The 22,586-nt window shown below is 38.4% G+C and overlaps 1 protein-coding gene and 1 long non-coding RNA gene across 3 annotated transcripts in view; both read right to left on the reverse strand.

Moving 5' to 3' along the window:
* Positions 1 to 22,586, reverse strand: part of LOC308198147 (uncharacterized protein) — a 390,404-nt gene that overhangs the window by 57,554 nt on the left and 310,264 nt on the right. The gene's annotated exons all lie outside the window — the stretch shown is intronic.
* The window catches only part of LOC308198323, a 34,272-nt gene continuing 31,591 nt past the window's right edge, over positions 19,906 to 22,586 (reverse strand). For both annotated transcript variants that reach the window (XR_013953828.1, XR_013953829.1), the window contains exons 3-4: positions 21,048 to 21,111; positions 19,906 to 20,422 (exon numbers count right to left, since the gene is read on the reverse strand). This is a non-coding gene — a long non-coding RNA (uncharacterized lncRNA). The remainder of the gene's footprint in view (positions 20,423 to 21,047; positions 21,112 to 22,586) is intronic.

Below are 22,586 nucleotides of genomic sequence, written 5' to 3' on the forward strand. Positions count from 1 at the left end.
CTAAACATTAGGTTGTTTTTCCATGCTCTGATATGACAGAAGGCATAGCTACCTTTCTCCAGAGGAGATCAGTGACCCTTCCTATCATTTATTTATGCACAAACTGTTGAAAAAAAAACGATAGAATAGACTTAACAGAAGAATTTCTGAGAAATGCCAGGGTTTCAATTCTAGTTACATTTATAGTTTTTCCTTTATATTTTTAAATGTGAAACCCATGTAGAACATCACTGATGCAGGAATGTGACTTATTATTATTTGTATAAATGAATCCGCACAAACCTCTATCAACATTAGGATCCCTTTATACCATGCAATACGTTCGTATGGGAAGGACTTGCCTATGTCTTAAAATGTTCTTCATGCAAATAGATTACAAAGTCAGTGAGGGGAAGTAACTATTATTGTCCCCACTGCATCCTTTCCCAGGCAAGGGGAAGACCAATGAGTGAGAAACCATAGAAGTGTTGGGTAGCAGAGGTAAGACCTGCCCTAGGCGCACACAGGGTAAGCTCAGTGCTCCCACTGCCAAGGTCATCCGTCTGCAGCCAAAGGAAAACCAGTCTGTAATTACACCTCTTTTACTCCTTGATAGGAAGTCACCAGCCTGCAATAGGAGTCTTTGCTGTGGTACAGTGGCACAGGGAAGTGTCTCAGGGAGGGATGTCTTTCCCCACAATTTGTAAGTTGTGGGGAAAATGCTATGGGAAATTGTAAATCCCAAACGAACCTGCTGCATAATAAATTTTGGGTAGGTTCAGGTTCAAAGCATACATGGTTTGTTAGACAGTGCAGCATCAAATACATTTCAGGTGAGATCTCAGGGAGGAGTTTGAATGCAGGTATTGAAGCATATACAGAAATGGCAACAGCCACCAATCCTTTCCTAAAACACCGAGCCCTTCCTCAGCCACCCCAATACTCACTATCAATCTGCTCCCACAGTCCTGACACTGACATTCTTAAAGCAAATCATCAGCTCTGTGGCATCTCCATTCTGCTTGACATCCGGCAAGACAATGAACCGCTGTGACAAATTACTAGCATCAGAAATCCCATCAAGGAATATTGTGACAAATAGAAACTCTGCAATTACTTCTTTCATAGCCCTCGACATCGTGTCTGCAAGTAGCATCAATCAGACCATTCAAGATATGATCAGACAGTCTCTAAAACCCCTTTGCACTCTCCAGATGTGCTGCTAGTTATATGCTGTACTTATGGGGAAGTGTTACTAATTTTAATGTAGATCTTTTAATCTAGGATGATCTTTGATATTTTTTCTGTTTTGTAGTTGCAGCCCCTTTTGTCAGGACAGATTCAGAAAGGCTCTGAGGTGCATCCTTTCAACAAGAGGGGAAAAAGAGCCCAAAGGGTAGCCTCAAGTAATTTTTCTGAACAATAAATAACCCTTTATCATCAATATTAGATGTACTTTATATCCATTAACACTTTAATACAAATCTTGACAGTATTTCTAAGTCAGATTGCATTGTAAATGATGATGCAGAAAGCTCAAGAAGTCATAATACACAGAGAAATCTTCAGGTTGTAATTCTAGTGCAGATCCTGTACCTTGTGCTAAACAGGTTCCAGGGAAATTTAAGAAGTTCAATATTTATTACATTTGAGATATTTATTATAATATTTGATAAAGCATTTAAGCAGGTGTTAGTGCAGAGACGGACAAATATATCTTCAGTTAGGTCTGAAAGAAAACAGTTTGAAATTTGCATATCACAGTCCAATTTATGTGTTTTCGCAATGATCCTGGCACATTTCTGGTTATCTAATCTATACTTGGCCATCCATACCTAGGGTGCATGAGTAATCACAGAATGACAACAATCTGCCTGATTTTAGTCTAGTAAATAAATCACACGTACTCTGAACACGCAGGGAAAACGAACTGTTGCTGAGTGTTACAAAACCACTACCACATTTCCACTAATTTGACTACATATGCTCCTATTAAGCATCAATAACACTTTAAATGACTGCACTAGTTAACAGCTTTTAGAACTCTAGGACGTTTTATGCTTCATAATAGAAAGTATACCACAAAAATAACCCATCAGTTGCTCATATTCTCTGTATCAAGTACAGAAAATCATTGTATGTGAACAACAACACGGGCTTACTTCATGCTTTCGCACTTCATTTCCACTGAGCTGAAACCAGTTCAGACATCTCAGTCCCACCTGGGATCTGGAACTTGCACAGAGGCTCCTGTACAGCTCTGGTGAGAAAAACAATCCAGTGCAAATAAGGGGCCTGGTCCCCACAGGCTGAAGAGACTCTCTGATAGTGATGGGAAACGTGATCCAATGTACACGGTGAATGTACAGATGTTACACAGGCCATATGGATATCTTGTTTTCCTTGAGCTTATTTCCTAAAGCTCACTGTATGATGAATGACTATGTCAACTTCCTCAGTATCCATGTTTATGACTGTATAACATGTATATTAAAGAAATAGATTTTAATGGATTATATAAGTGGTTAGGAAATTAGTCCCCTCAATGACTGGAATCCCCCAGAAAGCTTAGCATAATCATACAATAAAGTCCAACCTGTGTTGCTGTACTTGTCGGGACCATCTAACAACAAAGGAAATAAGTAGCGATAGGTAATTGTGAATCTCCTATAGTTCAAAGAGATTGATGATTTCAGAGTAAAAGTTCACAACATGTCTTTTCAAACCTCTGTCACAGACTTGTGGTTAAGCTCATTTCTGTTCCTGTGGTCCTAAATCATTATAAATTGTTGGCATTCAATGAGAAACTACAGGTATCATGAAGGGATTTGTGCTATCTGATGGAAGGAGCCCATTGATTTTTCAACCTGCTATAACAGCTGGTCTCAAAATTGGAGAGATTCCTTAGCAAGTGAAAATTCCACAGATGACCAGTAATGATTCAATGAATAATACTTTATGCATTCAGTAACAGCACACAGCCTAAGATACTGAGGAACAAACCAAGTCAGTGATTTAATGGAGTGTAACAATTGCATTCTTAGTATGTTAAAGTACTTTGCAAGAGAAGAGATCAGATAGAAGAGGATATGGCAGTATCATGGGATCCCTAATTTCGCTAGAAAAACGAGGGGGCTATTGAACACTAAAGGTCTTCAGGACTAAAGAAACTTTATCAGCAGCTTTTAGAAGATGATCCCATTCACAGAGTCACTGAAGCTGGAAGAACGAATCTGGAACTAAGGGAATAACTCCATTGCTGGTAGTATTGGAGATCTTTATCCTTCTTATGAGCTTTGGGCAAAGCATGAAAACCTGGTAACTTCTTTAAGGCTTTATAAGAAAATAACTGAAGTGTATCTGAAACAATTCAAATCTTAGACTTATATGGTTGGATCATCGAAAGCTTACAAGTACTTTGTGACACTGGCAAATCTGAAGATATCTTTGTCTCATTACAATATGATTTTTGCTTCTTAGCCAGATGAAATTAAGAGCCAGTGGAAAGCAACAGACTGGAAAAGGAAAGCCAAATGATCTGACAAAATACTGGTATAGCGTGACATAACAGGTAGGTAAGATAAGGATGGGCAGTAATGCATCATGCTTGAATATGTTCTACTTCTGTTCATCAGACCTCCACTTGTACTCTGCCATGTCCTGGCACCACATTTGTAGTTGTACTGTAACTCTACAAGGGAGTGGAGAGAAAGTGCCTGGATTCCTTGTGTTGTGGTGATGGTGTGCTTTCTAGCCTTCGGAGGGGGTTGTTACAGGGTACTGCAGGTTACAGCACTCTTGGGACTGTAACAAATAGGGTGTGTTATGAATTTGGCTTGAGCCAAAACTGACTTCAAACTTTTGATTTCTGCCCTATATCCTCTGTACAACTAGAAGGACAGCACATTTATAATAAGATGTAACTAGATTAGACTCATAGGAGATGCATCTCTTGGGGTTGTCTAACAGTATTTGGTTGCTTAAAGATCTTATAGTAAAATTGTTACTGCTCACGTAAGTTACTACTCTATCTTTTGCACAACTTAATTTACCCAGTGTGTCCTTTAAAACAAAGGCTCTTCTACCATATCATACTGATATCTCATACATTAAACAGTGCCAAAGGGAGATTAAAGGAGTAAAGAGAAGGCAGCTGAAAAACTTTCCCTCTGCTAGTATGCTGGATCTCAGATGGCGTGTCTGGACATAAAATTTCTCATAATTTGGGAGGTGGTCATCCAGCCATGAGAAGGCCACACAACTTGACCCACATGAACAGCAAAGCAGGGGCACTAAGTATTAGATAGTGATGGGGAAGATCTACAGTGTGGGATGGTTAATGAAAACTACATACATGGTAGATCAACCCAAACATGCACAACGGGAGAGCTAAAGGAAACAGCTCTTTTGTACTTAAAAGCACAGGAAAATCCTCCCTCTCCTCTGCTGCTGGGAGCATTCAAAAATGGATCTATATAACTCTATGTATCCCTGCTTCCTGCTGGTGTAAATGGGTAGAGCTCCACTGCACCAGTGAAGGTCTGCCCTTGGTTTGTACAGATTTATTTTTGAATGTTGCCAACAATAAAATGATTTTTATTTGCTTTAATTGTAGGTTTGGCAACCACAAGTGTTATGAGGTAGCCAAAGATGATAAATCAACTAAGTTTTACTGCATCTGTGAGGTGAACTCCAGTTCTCCAAGCTTCTTCTCCTCATGCTTCATTTCTCTTCATACTCCTCCTCTGGTCTGCCTTTCATTCTGCCCTCATTATCTGCTTTTATCCCATATCTTAAGGCTTAACCTAAAGTCCATTGAAGTGAAATGCAAAACCTCACTGAATGCAACAGAATTCTGATCAGGCCTGTAGGGACTAACCATTATGGATATTGATAACCTCTGTGAGCTGCTGAATGCCTTCAGGTCCCATTACATCAACAAACCTCACAGGACCAGGTCCATACCTAAGAAGTGGTCCCATAACTAATGGGAGCCCAAGACATCTTGCAGCTTTTGGGTTTCAGAAGTTGTGGCATACTGATCTGACAGGCTGGGGAGCTACTGCACTGGCATTTGGAGGCTCTAACAGAATATTTCATAGGATCACGGGCTTCTTAAGCCCAATGAAATTTTCATTTGAAAAATCCTAATAGGATTTTTCCTCAGATCTCATGGAGTCTGCTGAGCAAATAAAAAAAAGTTAATTCAGGTTCATGTTCTTTTGTGACTGCTCCTACTGTGCACAATAAACTGACATGCTGCTTTTAATTAGCATTTAGTTAACCACTCATTTTTGTGCAGAAGAAACTAAACACCAACTCCAGTGAACACAGAGGTGCTGAACTAAGGGTGGGGGTGGGATTGTGGGGGAGCTTGGGTGGAATTACTTCAACCATTTCAGATTCTGAGGGTAACACACTAACAATTCTTGGACTCAATGTGACTTCAAACTGTGCATACAGCAACAATGAAATGAACAAAAGTTAATTATTATTGATAATTCATCTTAGGCAACAAACTTCAAGTCACTAAGTCACTATGCATTAAAACATAATGGGGTCCTACCTACACAAACGCCAGCACAACAGTCAATGCTCAGATCATGACAAATAGCAACTTCCATTGTAAAAGTGCTACACCTACATAGATGTAGAAGATTTCATCTGAACAAATTTTGCAGTCATTGCTCTTATCATTTCCATTTGCCTTCCTTTCTGCCCGATAGAAATCTATTTAATTACAGCTGCTGTGCTTTATTTCAGCAGGAATAGAGGTTCAAGCTTTTGAAAATCAGACTGTGGAGTTTTAGAACATCAGCCTCCCACGAGCCCTACACTCCTTCCTCTACCACCACTCAGCACCAGAAATCTTACTAGGACATGAGTTAATGATCAGTCTAGAATGACAAAAATTACCTATTGTGTTACCACGATCAGCATTTGTTGCTTTTTGAACAATTAAAACTCATCCTGACGAAGAAAGAATTGAATCAAGAAGTTGGCTGAATTTATAAAGAGGGTAATAGGTCTTCTCTACAGATGTGTATCACTACATACACAGACTTGTAAAAGGACCTCCTGCACGTGAAGTATATACACCTCTGCCTTCACGTAAGAAAAAAAACAGCTTTTATCCTTTCTTTACCAAGTTAGGGTTTAACAAAATATTGATGGTCATCCTCGTTTGACCCACCTGTTGTGCCCGGTCAGTCTTCTCCCAAACTCAATGGAGAGCTGAATTAGTTGGAAGTCACTGGAATTTACCCCATACCTTGTCTTTATTAGCATGGGATATTCAAACACAGAGGGCCTGTCATCTTTGAGAAAATGTTTAGGAAGTTCTTCAAAACAAACAAACAAAAAAAGCATTTATGATTTTCAATTCCTATGAGACACCAGGAAATTTCTACCAGCGTTTCATCATTAACACTGAGGTAGAAACTTCAGTCATGAGCCAGGAGTCACATACGTGGTCTTGTATTTCATATGTTGAATTTAGAATAACAAGGTGGACCTGCCATATGAGCTTTATAGTCAAATTCAATGTAATCTTGTGTTGCCATGCATTCAAGCTATTGTTGCAAGCTCAGGAGAGCAGCTTAATTCCAGTGCATAATCTCAGATGCTGTCTACATATCTGGATATCTTTTTACTCAATGAACAAATGCTCCTGGAGACGTGAAACATCACCCGCTGGAACACAACACAGCTACAGAGAGGGAATTGTTTTGTTTACTGGGCTACTGGAAGAACAAAAGTAAGTCTTGGCATCACTGCTGTTGTCTGTTTTGTAGGTACTGGCAAACTCAGAGCCCTGTTCTGACACTTCTGTACTGATGTCGTTAACCTTCTCACAAGGTACCGCGCTGAGACCCTGATAATACTGGATCTGTTGAGCACAGCTTGTCATGTGTGAACAAGTGTGAGCAATAATCATCTCTGTATATATTTTACATGCTTTATAAAATTACATAATTTTTGAGTACAGAAAGGTTGCTGGAAAGTCATTTGGCATTACTAGGGTATCACTTCATTATCATAAGCTTGTGTTATTTTCATAAAGGAAATAAATGCAAAATGGACAGAAAAAAGGATTCACTGTTACAGAATAGTAAAAATTGTACTTCAGGATATTAATCACACTGAATCCTGTGAGATTTTGGCAGATGATAAACGTGTGATAGATTGATCTCTAAAATCACATGCATATTATGAGCATAATCCTCACTCTAATGCAGGGTCGTAGAATTTTACAGTCTCATCAGCTTGCAAGGTTTCACCTGGAACATCAAAACAATTGCTAAAAGCACAGTAAATTCTACAGCTAACCATCTGCTTACCCTTCTGACCTTTCAAATCTTATAAAAACTCAAGCTCGTAACTTTTCACTCTATGAACTTCAACATTTTTTTTTGAACACCTTATATTTAGAAGGTTACTTCATCTTTTCCATGTAATAAAAAGATCTGTTCTGTTTGATAGTATTTTGTGGCAATATACTTTTTTTTTTTTTTTGAAAGAGCCCTGAGTGCTATCAAGAGCTAATGGGATTGAGGTGCACTGCTAGTTGGTTTATCTTGTTGGAAACATTTATTTTGAGTCATGCCCTTCTTGTATGGGTTCACCTATCAGTTCCTATTGGAAATTGAATCCAGCAACTGCTTTGGAAGAAGGTTAAGTAGCATCAGTGTCTGTTTCCTGCATTAATCTCTGGTACTGTGAATCTTTTTGCTTTGGTTTTCAGAAAGTCATAAAGGTGAAGGTTTTCATTTTCTCTGCACTGAACTATGCTGTGTTCCCCTGAAATCGGTATTTCTTTTGCACCTAGACAATTAGGTATATAAAACCCATCAGTACAAAGTTTTAATACAGTGAAAGATTTGCATACTACTATATTACCAAAACTCTATACATTATATGCCACATTTCTGAAGGTAGGTTCCAAAGTTAATAGATAAGCTATTGCAAAAATGCTCCTTTGACCTGACTAATATTGATAGGAATAATAATAAACAAAAAGTAAGAAAGCACATACAAAAGAAAATTTAAAAGGACTTGCAGGAATCAGAGTTGATGGAATTACAGCTCAGAGAAAACAATGGAAAGGAAGAGAACAGAAAACCAAGGAAACATCTTAGAAACAAGCACAGAGCAAAAGCCATCTCAGAGCTAGGGCAGCAGATCGATATTCTCTGTATGAGACACCAGATGACAGAATCCTGTTAGGGTAAAACAGATTGGTTGTATGATGATTCACCAGTGGGCAAAGTAATATTCCATACCATCTTCCACCGACATCTTTAGCAAGCTCATGGAAGGATTGCTTTCTTTTTTGATCTTTACACAAAAAACAAACACCTGTGGTCCCTCATGGTGTAGTGGTCAAAGCACTGGTTGAGACAGGCTCAGAGAATGGAATTTTAATCCTTTCTCCAAAAGTGATCCCCTAAATATCCTTTTGGTTTCTTTTCCTTGTAGCAAGGATAACATCATTATGCATGTTTCTCATGGAGATATAGAAGAGCCACTAGTTAATATTCATAAATACAGGCAAGGTGAAAACTCTTAACTGTTCTTCACTCAGAATAGGTTCTACAACTCTTTCATCAACAAAATATTTTACATGTAACCTCAGCACTGAAAAACTAAAAAACAAACAAACAAACAAAACACATCCATATGCAATTTTAAGACTGATTTGATTTTCAGAACAATAAAAAATTTCTCAGATTAACATTATTCTCTCCAGCCTCAAATTCATTCGGGGTCACGTTTTCTCCAGATTCCTGATTAAATGACATCTATGAAGCCCATTTATATGGCTGTTTACCTTAATAACCCTTGAACTTCATGGTCACTTTTAAAAGGCATGGCTTTCAGAGGTGTGAAACTCCTGCAAATATTGTGAAAAGAGTAGACTGTTGAAAAGAAATCCAAATTACTGTCTCAGCTAAGGAAAAGATCTTTTCCCATTCTCAGAGATAACAGCCAGCAAATCAGCACACATGTGCTCTGAGCGAACCACAGCAATTTGTCCAGTCAAATAAACTGGGGATGCTAGAAGGAGATAGGCTTCCTGCAAGAAGGAGATTGTCAAGGAATAATGAGAAAGCTGGAAGAAACTGGTTGTAACTGGCAGCAAGAAGCAATTAGGGAACATAAAGCACTAATACATAGAAATAATTATTTTTAAGACCAGGTTCTGTTCACAAAACAATTTGTTTCTTAAAAAAAAGAGTACAATACATTAGCTCATCTCCTTTTTCCTTTGTAAGCTTTCTTTGAAAATAGCTTGAAATAAAAGGTGTGAATCAGTGCTTAAAAAAACAATACGAGAATATCTGTCTTTGCACCATGCTAATGTGCAGGAAGGAAGGACTGAATAAGAATCTGCTCATGGGAGCCATGTAGTTAGCGTCTGTATCAGGAGAAAGAGCTCTCAGTGAATTTTACTTGACATATTCAATGAATGAAGGTAGCCTGCTGTTCAGCCTGACAGGAAAAAAAAAATCGCTAACATATCTGTCACTTGCACTGGGTTGGCAGAGCACTAAATACAAACTATGCTGTAAGTAGGTGTGCACACTTCCAGGAGCCCTTTCAGCACCAGAGAAGATTGGCACTGGCAGCAGCGGAGAGTAGCATCTGAAGAGAATTAGTATTAATACTTCAGAAGAAAGAATGGGTTAAATTAGCATCATTTCCCATTCTCATTACAGTCAGCAAAACAATTATGTTACAGAGATGAACCAGTGTAGTGTTGTTTCTTGTTACAGTCTTTCTCACAAGGCTGCGGTACCAGACTGCAGTTTATGCCTGCCTCAGTGCAATGTGCTGTCAGTTCTTGGGGACCTTTCATTTTTTATTATTGTAATTGGGAATTTTACTCCTTCCTCACAATAAATGTGGTCAGAGATAGTATTCTACGCTTTTAATATGGCATCTGGCCAAGTCAGCAACACCAAGATGGTATTAGAGTAGTTATGTGTGCCATATGTCATGCCCATGCACAAACAGGACCTGAGAGCATGTTTTAGTTGCCCCATTCTTTACTTGTTGCCACATAGCACAGCTCTTCTGCAGTTGGAGCTACATTACTTAGCAGTAGCTCAGATTTGGCCCTTCCTAGCACGCCACTACTCAAAAAATGACAATAGTAATAAAGTCACAACCTCAGGATAGATCAGATTTGTTGTGGTGGTGGTTTTTTGTTTTGGTTTTGTTTTCTTCTCAATATTAGTTTAAACAAAACAGGGGCACAGAATCCTCTCTTGTGTTTCTTTTCCATGTAGACTAAGCAGACAGCAAACGCTAAGTGATGTAGAAACTCACCCTTGGAGTAAAACTGCTACATGGAAGGAAGCCCAGCCAGGCCTAACTCATAACCTGCACTTCAACGAGGAGAGCTGGGCAAATGCCACACAGAGGAGCCTATGGTGGTCAGGATGGGTGCAAATGAGTTCAGCAAGTAGTTCTTATGGGGCACAGACAGATATTGTGCATTGCAATTTAAATTTTCCAGAGTTTACCGAGATTTGCTTCTCTGCAGAGCATTCATAAGAACAGAACAGATGTTTCTTGGCTTCTTACAAACACCAGGAGTTTTCCAGTCTTACTCATTCATGGCAGAGTAGTACAAACTAAAGCACTTTCCTAACCTTTTGTCTCCATTAGCAAAACGCAAGCAGCGTTTTGCTGCTTTTCTCCTGGGATCCAGCTCTGGCAAACACACCCCCTTCCTGCCCCAAGCAGTATAGGAAAGAAATGGTATTTGGGAAAAACCACCTTTTTTCAAGGAGATCACAAAGCAGTTTAGTAACCATACACCTCACATTACGGTCTTCTTGGTCATATAGCCAAGTGGCAGTTTGGAAAAGACAAGTAGTCATAGAAATTAATAAGCATCTTAAACATCAGTAGCAGTTGCCATAGCAAGTATAATAAAAGTAGCAAGCAGGTCACTGTGCTCCTGATCTGATCATTACTGACAACAATTTAACGCAGTAATTCTGAAAGACATGGAAAATTGTGTTCGTAAAGAAATGCCATTAAAAATTTAGCAAGGAAGATTTTGAAACTGAGAAGAATGGATACTAATGGTGCAGTAATTAAGTAAATCAGAGACGATGTGAGCTAAAGGGAAAGTGACATACTTAAATGGGTAGAAAAGGAAACAAGTTCCAAATTACGATCACCCACATTTTTAATTGTTCCACTTTTCTTTTATTCACCTGCAGGGAATGGATAGTAATGTGAAATTTACTTAATGAAATGATGAGAAACTGGGCTACATCATCTCTTCCTTCACAGTGGATACGACTTGAATTATTTCTAACGTTTATTTTTAATACAGAAGAAACTTCAGTCAAGATGCTAAACATAGAAAGACAGATTAGAGCTTCCATTAGCTTTCTAGTGGGAAAAATCCTGTGCTGTAACCAAACTGAGTCTACCTAATCAAGGTTATGATTTGGACAGTAACAGAATGGATAGCTGAGTAGAAAAGTGATCTCACTAACACTGTGTTAGTGGGCCATTAGCACAACAACCTACAGTGGGATGAGCTTTGTTTAACGAGAGAATACATACTTGGTGTTTGATGGGCTCTGATATAATAATTACCTTGTATGTGCCTCACTTGCTCTTCCTTACAGGAAGGGTCTCTTTTGCTGCCAGGGGACAAACCACCCCTTTATAGATATGTTAGGAGAGAGATGTGCTCTCACTGAAAGCATGGATGCTAAAAAAACAGGGCACAAAACAGCCATGAAAAAGGATCTCAACTGCCTCTGTGTTACATTCTTCACATTTAAGATGCGTGTGCTGACATTAAACAGACTTGAGATAAACATGGTCCACTTGCACCTTTCATTTGGCAAGACGCTTTTCAACCCTGGTAGTTCAACCTCAGTTGAATCACTCCTGTTCCTCTACACTGATAACAGGTTTGCTTAATGGATGGGTATTTTAAATACAGAGACAGAGAATCAAAACTGTTACTCAAAGAGAATAAGTTGATTAAAAGTAACAAAATAATATGTTGTGAATAAATGCAGTATTATAGCCACATACTCAAATCAAAATAAAAAAACATCTTATGTATTTTTGTGTTTATTCCACACTGGCTTAACTATGTTTTCTATCTTCTTAGGCTTATTCTTCAATAACTTAGAAGTTATATACTAGAGTTCTTCCTGTAATGCAGTCACTATATATAACAAAATCATGAAGATATGATTCAATATCAAAGCCCAACTTCTAGCAATTGTGTCTGTAAGGGAAAGGAGAAAATGAGAAGAACAGAATAGACCATGGTAGCTGATGTTTATTGTTGGAGAAGTCTGAATTATCTTTTTCATTTAATCTGATTTTTGCCATAATTGAGAAACTCACTGGAAATCAATAAAAGTTGTTACTAAATCGTAGAGCAGATTTAGAATAATATCAAAAATGCCAAGCAAATCCATAAATGTAAAGTAGCTTACATTTTTAAAAATCAAGATTAACAGCCTTCAAAGAATACATGAGTAAAATCAACTTCTCATACAACTACCTCTGTGATTCTGCTTTGTCCTCCCTCTACAAGCTTCAAAGCTGAAGACTGGACTGTGTAATGCCACAAAGAGGTCAACACTCTGCAGGAATAATTCTAATGAGACCTCTCCATGAAAAAAATAAGCCATGTCTCCTTATCTCCTTTTCTCATTGCAAAAGGAGACCAATCTGCTATGAGTCAGGATGAAGTTCTCTTCCAGCTTCATAGTGAATGAGATCAATCTAATTCTACAGCCCTACCAGTGTTCAAGGTATATGTGCAGTACCTTATTTGTCAGTCATACTATATGCCTCAAAACATCCTCCTCACAAATGCAGCTCAGGACATGAGAATACTGTCCAGCAAGGTGACATGCTCATAGAGGCTTTAGAATTTTTATCACTTTCAGTTTATGAAAGCAATAATAAAAATAGAATATAGATTGGGTATGCTGCTATACTACAGTAATTAACACAACAGTGGAAAGTGTTTGTGGACTTCAGTGTAGATGAGTACAGAGGAATAAGACAATCCTATTAACACTCATGGAATATCTTTACATCTCTTATAATGGCATTCATCCCAAAGGCCAGCAGCAATCGTTACTTTACACAGAATCCTTGATCAGTAACCTGTTTCACTGCACAAAATGATGGCTTGCGCTATCTGCTTCTCCTTCTCTATTAAGACTTCAGATGTTGCTTGCTGTGCAAAAAATGTCAAAAAAAAACAAACAACAAAGGGAACTCTCAAATTTAAAGTCATGGCAGTAACACTAGTCAAGTTAGGAAAAGATCAAGATGTGTTAATATTTCTGGAATGGCATAATTATGAGAGAATATGTGATACTACTGTCTCCTTGCCAAAACACTAGGCCCTACTTGTGCATGTTTATGCAAATGCATGTAGAAACTCAGCTTCTCCACGAAAACATGCCAGTATTCCCTTAGTGAAAAAGCTAGACAAATGTCTGTATGGGGAAAAATTTTCTCATTTTCATTTATATATTGATCCTGTCAGGGGTATTTTTTGTGCGCCCATATGGTATTGCAAAGGAAACTAGAAAATAAAGATCCTAACAAGACACTTTGCCTTTCTTTACTGTATATTCTTCTTAACTTGCTTTCTTGTCTTCAGGCCTCCTTCTCCTCATTCTTTTCCAAGTTCATTCTCTGACTTTAAATTTAAGACACGGAAGATAGGGAAATGCTTTGACTTGAAGTGAAATTGTGAATATCATGGGTAAGGTCCTCCCATGATATACATGTAGCAAAGCTGCTTTACCACAGCTGTAGATCAGGAAGTCCCAGTGATGTTCCATGGGCAGCTCCCACACTCCCACCACCTCCAACCACAAACGTAAACTACAGTGTAGGCAAGTGGTTTTGCAAGATGATGTTGCTAAAGTTAGCTAATTATTAAAATAGTTATGAATGTCCAAATGAATTACGGAGGGAGAACTGCTGTCAGGTTATCGCACTTCTTAAAAACCTACTTGCAGTATACAGACCTGTGGCAAAATAATTATCATATTTCAATATTTAATAATACACTCATTTCAAGATGTACACTGCCCCTGGAAAGTGCATGTGTGATTGAGGAGCAGCACTTTTTCCCACTTTTGATTTTATAAATATCTAAGTTAGTGAAAATATCCTAAAGGTACTTACGTAAGGGTAAGTATCTGCCCAAGGTAGTACCACATGAGTTTCTAATTTGCGTAAAAGTTGTAAAGAAGAACAGGAGACTTTTAATCTGCTTGAAATCTTGGATCTGTCAGTCTTTATTCAAAGGCTACAGAAAAAAGCATGCTCTTTGTAGATGATACAATGGCTTCATGCCTCATGTAACTGCACCATCTTTAATAACCATCTGTAATTAATTTTATTCCAAAAGAAATATTTTTTAGTTAACTATATTTTATTTTTTTTTTAAGCTCAAAACCACATCTCCACTAATCATACAGTTATTCACTTTCAGAGAAAGAAATTCAGTTACAATATTTTTTCATATTCAGTTTTATAAGTCACTATGGTGGTCTCCATGGTCAGCCATTTTACTAAACTCAACAATTTTGTCCTCATTACTTGACTCCAATTAATAAAGTTAAGTAGACTGCCTCTAATTTCCTACCTGATGTCCAGGTTTCCTTTGGCAAGCCTCATATTCTGCCTAAATCTTCACGGTCCTCATTCTATTGTCTTTAGGAAACTGAAGCGAGTAACATCAGAAATACTATGATACCTAGAAACTGCTTTTTACAGCCAGCCTTAACTGACAGCAACTGCATCCTTCCACAATTATACTCCTAAACCTATTGTGAAAATTATTCCTGACAGACGTCCAATTACTGTTCTTTCACTTGGTCACCTCTTACACTGTACAGGAGCCCATACTAATGGTAGCTATTTCCTACTGACCAGGGTCACTAACTGGTAACATCCTTTGTTTCACCTTGAAGACATGCCTTCTATCCCTGAGTTTCACAGTACATTCTTGTTTCTTACTGCAAGTGGACTACAAATGGCTAGTCAACTATCTTAAGATATAATGTACTAAAGTCACATTTGCTCACTTCTAAGCCAGGTTTAATTAGTGGTACTCTTTTGTATCACGCTAAAGATTTTCCATTTTTCACACTTTATTGCAACAAGCTTATTTCACTGTTATAATGACTTAGGTTCTTCTGACATGCCTGAGGATCTCTGAGTGGTAACTTTTCAGCATGTGTAACTAGATATAGAAATTACATCCTTGATTTCTGTTTGTCAAGAGAAATACTTTTGGATTATATATAACTGCTGAAGAAAAAATTTGATTGCTACTTTGCATTCACAGTCAGGTTAATTACCACCAAAATGCTCAGATGCTTTTTGTTGCTATAGAGAACAGGAACAAGTATACCATCTCTTCTCATTTAAAAATAAATGCAGATCATTTCGGAGTGCATTATTTTGCCTGGCCTCTAATTCAGTTTTATCATCTCCCTGGAAGTCAGAACATTGAGAGACAGAGATTAAGTGGAGGAAATCTAAGGCAGGACTCAAAGGCAAACCCACCTGTCTGGAAAGTAGTCCCTTTTTCTGCAGACTCTACAAGTCGGAGGACAGATCTGCCTTATAATGTCAGTGTTGCTTAGATGGATTTTTGGAATGCATGGTCAAAAGTAACACTACATCACAGCTTAACTAGTGGGTGTTTCTAAAATGGCCCAAAGCTATGCCGAGGTTTTCCCAGAACAGTCCACTGTACGTGCTTTATTTGGCAGAAAACCTTGAGCACATCTCCATGGCTGTCACCAAGTTCCAGGTTCAGTTATATGCTCTCCCTTTTAAGTGTTAAAAACTGCAGATTTCTTTGGTGCTGCATATTTTGTTTCATGTTTTTATTTGGTATTGAGGCATGTGATTTGTCAATATTCAGCATCAGTGTAGATATCAGTGAGGCCCACAGGGCAGGAGAACAAGGACATTTTCTAAAAGGTTCCTACCTGTTGTGGTTTAACCCGGCCAGCAGCTAAACACCACACAGCCGTTTGCTCACCCTCCCCCCTCCCTCTCTGGGATGGGTGACAGAAACGGGAAAGTGAAGCCTGTGGGTTGACATAAAGACAGTTTATTAAGACAGGAAAATAAATAATAATAATGTGTATGAAACAAGTGATGCACAGTGCAATTGCTCACCACCCGCTGACCGATGCCCAGCCTATCCCCGAGCAGCCGGCCCCCCACCCCGGCCAGCCACCCCTATATATTGTTTAGCATGACGCCAGATGGTATGGAATACCCCTTTGGCCAGTTTGGGTCAGCTGTCCTGGGTCTGTCCCCTCCCAGCTCCTGCTGCACCCCCAGGCTGCTCGCTGGCAGGACAGAGCGAGAAGCCGAAAAGTCCTTGGCCTGGTGTAAGCACTGCTCTGCAACAATTAAAACATCAGCATGTTATCAGCGCTCTTTTCATCCTAACCCAAAACATAGCACCCTACCAGCTACTAGGAGGAAAATTAACTCTGTCCTAACTGAAACCAGGACACCACCACAAATTGTACAAGAATAATTAAGGCAAGAAGAGTTTGGCATCAACATGAGCTGAAGCTGAAGACCTATCAAGAATTTTAACTCCCAATCTTTGATTCAAGAAATTTGATTCAAGAAATTGTTAGACCGTTAATTCTTTTTTTTTTCCTCCTTTAAAATTTAAACTTTAGTATACCAGTGCTACATTTGGCTTGCAAATAGATGATAGTGAATTGAAATTACAGATTTTCCAACCAAAGAAAATAGGAAGTTCAAAATTTTAACATAATGAGAATCTCGTGACTACAAAGATGCCCCCCCTCCAGAGATGGCAGCACAGTTATTTTATTTATTTTTTTGTCCAAAATCTTAATGGACTGTGTTAGCAGGGTTAAACTGGCATTATTAATGCTGTGCATATCTACACATGTTAAAGACTTCACTTCCACACTTCTTGCAAACATTTCCCCACCACCACCCTCACCCCCAATCCAAGGGAGACTATGTGGAGCACACTCAGAGCCATGTGCTCCCCATTTCTTACAGAAAATCCCCAAGGCAAAAGGATTTACTTTATTTAGGTCCTTTGGGACAAAGCAGGGCAGGAAGCCTTTTCTGTCACCATCAAACGAAGGTGAAAATTAGTGCTCACTACTTCTTGCTACCAGGACACCAACAGATCTATTAAGAGAAAAATCCCAAACAGGAATGATGGATTATTCTGAGCGTCTCATTTCCCAGATATGCCCATTTAAACTGCTGGCTTTTCCAGAGCACATGTTAAGACCGTGATGGGTAGTAAATGGTTTTCACTGTGCTGGGAACTAGGGAAAGCAACATTATGGGTAGAAAAGCCTCTCTTCGAGGACAAATGACACAATTTGTTCGCCCCCAGTAACTGTAGTGACTTGGTTCAGCTTTGCAAATCTATGTCATTGCTGCTGCGAATTGGTTACTTTAAATGGATCCTCACTTTTCTTCAGACAAGGCATGGCAAATTGCCTGAAAGTAATTCTAGGTCAGCTACGCCAATTTTTGGTTTAAAGTTACAATTATTTTTTCCAGCCTCCACTTATTTTCACATTGCTGATTCTTTAAACTGAGCAAAGGCATATATAATAATTTCCATGTGAAGGGATGTGATACAGCAGTTTGAGAGCAGACAAATATTTCTGATCAGATTCCTATTAGATGCTCTTCCAATGCTTTTACTGTGATTTTCTGGATCAGATCCTCAGCTTCTGCATTTGTAGAACCTGGACAGCCTTTCAATTGTCTGACCTTTCTACAGACATGTTTTCTCCAGATGCTAAAATTGAATATAATTTCACTTTATTCAGTATTAATAAACTGCAAACAACATCAGTGCCTACTCTTGGCAAAGCGCCTGAATTAAATAGGTCTCTTAATGTAACTTCTATCTGTACTACAGAGCTATTTAAAAGCAATATGCTGAGTGTGATGATGATAAAAAGACCCTTTTTCATTCGTTTGTTTTTAAGCTCCATATATTCGCATTGAATGTTTTCCTTAGCATAAACAGTTGCCAATACAAGCCTGTGTATTTACAATAAATAACTATCTAGCTTTACAAAGAAACTGTTTTCCTAAGCAAGCTTGTCATCTTTCTTTGGATGTTAAAATTCCAGTATAAATATTTATGAAGCCAGTGCACATCTCCATACTTTAGTGAAAAATACCTAGTGGACAATTGATGCAATGGAAGGGTCCCCCCATGCACTGCTTCTACAGGCCTCACCACTTCGGAAAGAATCAATTATTATTTACAAAGCTGCTCCACAGGTATTGTTTTTTATTTTTCCCCTGAACAAATGTTACTGGAAAACTTTGAAGAAATTCTTATCAATCATCTGTGTTAAGGTAATGTTCTCCAAAAAAAAACCAGACACAAGTAGTCAGTTACTATTCTTACTATTTTACAGACAGACCATCTATAATCAATGATTAAGTTCATTTATTATGAGTCTGTAATCAGCAGGCAAATCTGAATACAGTCAAGACCTGAATCCAACATCTTGTGGATATTTTGACTTCAAATCTTCTGTTGTCATTTTTTTCGTGTATGAACTAAGTCACCAACACTTCTATTTAAAAAAAAATAAATAGATTTACGCTAAGAATAAAAACGCTCAGGATTTAACAAATAAATCCCAAGTAATCCCACTTCGCTATACTGGAAGTATTATGCTGCACCATAATTCTTTAAGACCATTAACGCTATATGTATGTATAGTCTAAAGCAAAGCATCTCCATGTAACTGAGAATCCATATCAAGCTGGATGTCATCAGTGGATGTTGGAGACATATTCACTTACTTCACTTAAGCTTGCCACTGGTATTTCCAGGGATGAGTTGAAACAAAGTAAAGGGATTAAGTTCTGAGGCCTGTAGAAGTCTTTTCTTTTACTTGGCTAACAGAATTATCTCAAGAGTGAATTTTCCATTTTCTATGTAACAGGTATTATGAGTAAAATTGACAAGATTGTATCTTGCTGTCTCAGACCAAGGACCACAAAAATTAAGAGCAGCACCAGTAGCTTCAAAATAGTCTGTCTAAAGAGTTACCAGTGTGCCCTTGCTCTTTAAAGGAGCTGAATTTTCAATCCTTCCTAATTTTAGATGTCTTTACCAAAACAAACAAACAAACCAAAAAAAAAAAAGAAACCAAACAAACCACCACCATACACCAATCCAACAATGTAAGTTCTGGAGAACAATAGTATCACTACAACTCCTATGTTGGTAACAGAGAAGCCTTTCTGAAATTCTAAGAGCACTTCATCTAAAAGCAGACCTTCAACCACTGCTTATCATAAGGCTTTGGATTTTCAGATGTCAAATTGGGAAGGCTGCTTGCACAGCACATGGAGCACACTGAAGATAGCCAAAGCATCTTCCTACAGTGCAGTCACATTAAGTAATGAAATACTTATTTGCATCTTTACCCAATAAAATCCCATATAAATATAGGTGCCGATAATGTAACATTATTAATGGATAACAGCTGTCATAGTTCCCAGCTGTTTCCTTGTTGCCTGCTCTAACATATGTTAATTTAAACTTCCACCAAATGTCATGGTTTGTTTGTAGTGCTCCAGCTGCAGCTTGGCAAATTTTTTCTTTAGGTTTCGGTTGGCTCTGGAAACGATTACACAGACAGCCCATAACAACATAAACAAGTCTTGCGTGGCTGCTGAGCTGTTCGTTTACTCGGATAAGTGAGCATTTGCTGGAAGAAGTAAAAAATGGATATGAACTGTCTCACTTATCTTCCTTTTCTGAGGTATTTTTGGATGTTGTTAGTAGAGAAACTGCAGGGGACACTGGAGTCAAAGGAATCTTTAAGGAAAAATGCATCATGCAGAATATTTTTTATTACCTCAATAACCATAAATTAAAATAAGCAAAACCCACATTACTAGGTAAATCGTAGCCTCAACAGGATCTCAAGTGAGGTCCTCACTTTGCAAAGGCAACCTCAAAAATATTAATTGACTTAAGAGAGCGGGACTGGGTCTTGTGAGACTGCAGGCAACAAAAGGCTTCCACGTAAGATGAAGACAAGAAAAACCAGCATAAAACAATTATCACAGTCTGTGTACCGCAAAAAAAAAAAAAGGATATTTACCAACGAATTGTCTAAATTAGACAACTGAAGGTGGAGAGAAAAAGTGTGTGTAGGACTGACAGGAGTAGTCGGGCATGTTGGCTTTCTTTCTCACAGGATACTTTGGATCAGAGTAAATCCCATACACATGCTGAAGACAAAGACCGATGCTGAGGGGAGGCTCTGATTTCTCATACAGCAGCCTATGCCATCTCTTCTCTGCTGCACTGCCTCTTCCACAGTGGGGCACTGGCATCTCTTGGAGACTTGCAAACAGAAAAACCACCTCCTGCTTTCTTTTCCTCTATGTTGCCATCCATTTTCAGAGATGATATTTAAATTAGACTAAAGGTCAGCCTTGGCAGACAGAACAACTTATATCTGCTTCTCAGAGCAGGGTAGGGATCAATACCAAGAAATGGAACTTTCACTTCTATAAGTGTACAAATGATAAGATGATGCAAGCAAGCACAATACAAATATTGATCAATTTAAATATGTGAGTAAATGGAAGAGAAGAAAACATCAGCTGTGGTGACAAACTGACAAAGAGGCTGACAGCAAATAAAATGGATGTCGAGATGAGAAATCATTCTTCTTATTATTCATTTTTCTTTAAATTCACTTTGTATGACCTCCCTGCCTTATCACTGTTTTCAAATCACATTTTAAACTTCCCACAGAAAAGTCTCTCAATACATGCAATATAATGATTTAGCAAATAACTTAATGTTCTGGATGATTATGATGTAGCACCTATGCTATTCTATGATGTAGAAGTAAAGGACAGCAGAGAAACAGAATTCCTACATCACTTAGACTAGAACCAAGAATTTCTCTCTAACAAGAAAATTGAAGATAGCTGTTCTGTTGTTAGAAATTGTGGCCCACCTGTTACAAGAATGTGCTGCATCCCAATTTGCTCCAGCCTGGCATTACTTGTTGTAACTGACACCTGTAGAAAAGAGAAAGCTGCTATAGGTAGAAAAAGCTTCATTTCAACTGGGACATAAATTGTCCCTGTGGAGGCGGCTGTGTGTCACTGACATAGTTACACAGATCTGCCTGTGGGACTAACTCTGACAAATAGCTTGTGCCTGTGCTACATCCAGGGACAGAAGGGTCCCAACTCTCTCAGTTAACATCAGGACACCTCTCCACTAACTAAAATATCGTGCTTATTTAGATAAGTTTTATCTAAAAATAAATTATTTTCTTCAGTAAGTCTATTTTTGCCTTGAATAATCCAATGTTGACTAAAGAGAGGGCCAGCATCTCTCCTCTTATACAAAAGCAATTCTACAAATGCCACTGAACTGCTTTGACATTAAAACCTTCCTTTCAGCACAGTACGCAGAGAACAGAGTACTTCTTCCCTCCTTTCTAGCAGCACTTCTCTGCCAAAAGTCGCTGAATTAGAGGAGGCTTCTAGCTTGTTGATATTCTGCCAACTGACAAGAAAAATTAAATTTCACCCAGTTGAATCAGCCTCGTTCAGTCAAGGGCCATTTAACAAGTTCTTTGAAAAGCTCAGTTTCATCACCAGTTAAATGCAACTGCTTATCTCTGATAGAGTTACCATAGCCTTAATATTGACTTAATCCCCTAGCACAAAGATTAAGAAATGGATATTACTGAACACTGATTCCACAAAATGATGGTGCAGGAAACACATTAAAATATTTTTATTTTTAAGCTGTTTGATTCTAACAGCCAAAAGTGCTTGAATGTCATCCTTACCTTCCCCTAGAAGCTGTAGATGACAGAAGTTTTTGCCAGAAGTTTTAGGATAAACACAAAACAAACAACATAAAAAACAAGCAGTTCTGCACTGTGGTACAGAATCATGGGATTTTGCACCGTCAAATTCATCTCTGCAAACGCGATACACGATTTGCTTGAAAATCTGAAGACCTTTCCTGAAACCTTGCCCTTGGCTCTTATTATACTTCTAGCAGTGGAAGTGAAAAGAACCCAGAAGACTTCAAATCAAATACAGAACATACAGAGCTTTACTGTGGTGAAAGTAGATAAAATACCTGGTAGCTGTTTTGAGTTTATCTTCATCACAGATTTTCAGTAGCACAACTCCAGATGGATTGATGTTAAGTTGCTGCCTGCATGAAGCAATGAGGTGATCCTTCATCACCTTTTCCATAGAATCACGAGCTGCACTTTGAAGCATAGGCTAAAGCTGTGAACTCCCTCTACCCACTCTCAAGGTGCAACATCTGAGTTTCCATTAGTGAAAGCAACTGGGGATAAAATATTAGCAAACTCCAAGTCTTTGAAGTTTCCTCTCTTCTAGGTGTTGAGACTTTAAAGCCCAATCCCCCAAACTAGGAGACACTGCCTCCCATTTTGCATGCTTTTGTTTCAGCTTCAGAATTGAGCTTTATATTTGTGGTTTCTAGATTTGTCTGCAAGAAA

Source organism: Anser brachyrhynchus (assembly GCF_964034855.1).
Source record: "Anser brachyrhynchus genome assembly, chromosome: 7".
Taxonomy (NCBI): Eukaryota; Metazoa; Chordata; class Aves; order Anseriformes; family Anatidae; genus Anser; species Anser brachyrhynchus.